We start from the raw sequence: 3,257 nt of genomic DNA, 5'->3' as shown, positions 1-3,257 counted from the left end.
TATTTCCAGAACCACTACCTTGGATTCTACACAGAGAAATTTAGGGCAGCACTGCTGCCTCACAGCATTTGAGACTAGAGTTCGATTCCTACCTCGGGTGACCATGTGGAGTTTGCACATTCTCCCCGTGTCAGTGTGGGTTTCCTCCGGGTGCTCCGGTTTCCTCCCACAATCCAAAAGGTGTACAGGTCAGGTGGATAGACCATGCTAAATTGCCCATAGTGTTAGGTGCATTAGTCAGAGGTAAATGTAGGGAAATGGGTTACTCTTTGGAGGGTCTGTGTGGACTTGTTGGTTTCCACACTACAGGGAATTTAATCTAGAGGACCATGAGACAAACAACAACTGATGGGGCATTAGTGATGGATTTTGGGAACTGTGCAAGGTTCTAGGGTTATTGGTCAAATAGTGGCAATGACAGGATAGATCTGGAGTAAGAGCATTGTATTGACTTTTTAAAATAAAACATTTGTTTAAACAATTTTACCATTCCTTCTGGCACTTTCAAACTTGAACAGTCGTCCAATTAACTAAACTCAGTAAGGCAGCTGTTTTATATCAACGCAGAATAAGAGGAGTAAAGGCACAGTTGCTACATTTATAGATGATAAAGGGAAGTCGGAAAGTTGTGAAAAATAAATAAGGAGGATGCGGTTGGATATAAATACATTGAGCAAATGGGCAAAACTCTGGCAGACGCAGTTGTTCACTGGACAGGAGGAATGAAAAGAGCAGAATTTATTTAAACAGAGAATGACTATGGAATTTGAAGGAGTAGAGAGATCTAGGTGCTCATGTACACGAGGCATGAAAAGTGAGCGTGCAAGTACAACACATATTCAAGACGATTAATGGGATGATATCCCCTTGTTACTTCTATATTAAATTCCTCATGTAATCAAATTATGCTTCAGTTATATAGGGTAGTGAGACACATCTTGAATACTGTTGCAGTTCTGTCTATTTAAAGAACAATGTAAGTGCATTGGAGATGGCGGAGAGGAGATTTATTAGAGTAATACCTGGAACAAGTTCATGAGGAAAAGATTGGTCAGACTCAGCTTGTTTCCACCGGAGTTTAGAGGACTGAGGGGGACTTTACTAAAGTCTATAAGATTCTGGATGGTCTTGACAAAGCAGACATGGAAAGGATGTTTCCTCTTATGGGTCAGTCCAGGACTAAATGACCTGATTTAAAATTACAGCGTGCCTATTCGGGACAGGGGTGGACTTTTTTCTCTCAGACAGTTTTGCAACCTTGAAACTTTCTCCCTCAGCGGCAGTGGAGTCAGGGCAATTGAATATTTTCAAGGGAGAAGTAGATGGATTCCTGTTAGACAGAGGAATCAAGGTTTTTGGGGTTAGTGGGAAACATGACTTTAGTGAACGGCCTGTTTTTGCTCCTACTCTGTACACTCTTATCCTACAGTACATACAGAAAGTTAAACTAGGGTCAGGTTGTCAATGACCTAGTGGTATTAAATTACCAGAATGCTAATGCAGAGGCCTAAGACACATTTGAGGAACCAGGGTTTGAATCCCACCACGGCAGATAAAATAAATAACCTGAAATTAAGAACTGCCTGTCGATTGTTGGAGAAATCCATCTGGTTCATTAATGTCCTTTAGGGAAGGAAACTGCCATCCTTACCTCGTCTGGCCTACTAACTCCAGACTCACACCAATGTGGTTGACTCTTAACTGCCCTCTGGACAATAAATGCTGGTCTGACCAGCAATGTCCTCCTGCTGTGAACAAATGATAAAAAAGGATAGCCATTTGCTCTAGCCTTAAATATTCGTAACAACTAACAGTCACATCACATTGAAGGAAAGGATTAAAATAATTTACAACACTTTTCGCTGGCAGCACTGGGATGGTGAGACATACCAATCATAAATGTAAGACAATTTAACTTTAATTTCTTCCTTACACAGTTTCCCTTCTTTTTGGAATGTCTGATGCTTTTCCAGCATATCCTCAATGCTCTATTTGTGTGTCACAATATACTTGTTATTGCACCCCCGTGACTCTGTATCAAACTGTGGGTCATGCAGGCATTTGACTTCTGCAGGTGCCAGCCAAGCTCCCAAAGAGACATCCTCATTCTGCCACACTTTTAAATAATCAAATGTTAATTCCAATATAGTGCACTAAATCAGTAGACAGAACATTTCCACCCTCCAGGGCATAGGGCAAATAATAGTTGCATAGAACCCAAGTGCTCTCCTTTGATTTGTCTGCAACTTAACCTTTCCACGTCCAGGAAAAAAAATCTCCATTAGAGTTTCTATGGCTCTTTTGCCTTCAGTTCTTCTTTAATGATGTCTAACCTGGCAAAAGTGTCAACATCTGCTTTCAGCACAGATTTATAAACAATTCTAAGCATACATCTTATTGGTAAGGCTTTCATAAGAGTCTTCAAATCTGGGCGTAGCAAAAGATCCTGGTACCGAGTGTTCTCCTGCTCCAAATTTCGAACTTCCTCTGCGGGAAGCCCATTGATGCCAATGGCAAAGTAAGGGAGGATTTCCGGGTGCTGGTTATCCAGCCACGTACTCCTGATAATGCTTTACCTCTCAGTGTACTTAGGACCACTAGTGATCAGTAAAATAAGCAGAGAGGCCTTTTGTTCTGCTGTGACCCAGACTGTCACTCAGTCTCTCAACCTCACGAGGCAAACCAGGGGATTTTAAAGTCTCTGAGATGCATTTAGCCAGACAAAACAACATCAGTGCAAACAAGGACAGAGTTGCAGCCCCAAGGACTGTTTTGTAGCAACAGACGAGTTGAACTAGATTCATTGCGTAAATACTTGAGTTTCTGGAGTGCTCTCAGTGCAGCATTGATTGGAATGAGGTCAGTGTTTGCCTGACAGAGGAAGTCATCGGACGGGGTATTGAGTATAAGAGCTGGCAGGTCAGGCTAAAATTGCACAAGACATTGGTTCGGCTGCATTTGGAATACTATGTACAGTTCTGGTTACCACATTACCAAAAGGATGTGGACGCTTTGGAGAGGGTGGAGAGAAGGTTTATGAGGATGTTGCCTGGTATGGAAGCTGGGGAATCATGGAAAAATCACAGTTAGTGTATCGTCCATCCCGGCAGCTCTTTCTTTTAGAGCCTGTGGATGTTGGACCATCAGGTTTTGGCTCTTTGACTTTCTCCAGTCCTTGTTTTCTGTTGATATTAATTTTCTTACTTTCTTCAGTTTTTATTAGCCACAAGGTTGCCCTTTATTTCTGTTATACAACA

The 3,257-nt window shown here is 41.8% G+C and overlaps 1 pseudogene; it reads right to left on the bottom strand.

Annotated features, from left to right (window-relative positions):
* Positions 1-1,847: 1,847 nt before the first annotated feature.
* Positions 1,848-2,804, bottom strand: LOC140485450 (beta-1,3-galactosyltransferase 6-like; annotated as a pseudogene).
* Between the last annotated feature and the right edge of the window lie 453 nt (positions 2,805-3,257).

The sequence above is a fragment of the Chiloscyllium punctatum genome, chromosome 14 (assembly GCF_047496795.1).
Source record: "Chiloscyllium punctatum isolate Juve2018m chromosome 14, sChiPun1.3, whole genome shotgun sequence".
Taxonomy (NCBI): domain Eukaryota; kingdom Metazoa; phylum Chordata; class Chondrichthyes; order Orectolobiformes; family Hemiscylliidae; genus Chiloscyllium; species Chiloscyllium punctatum.
This window is presented reverse-complemented; position numbering and strand designations above follow the sequence as displayed.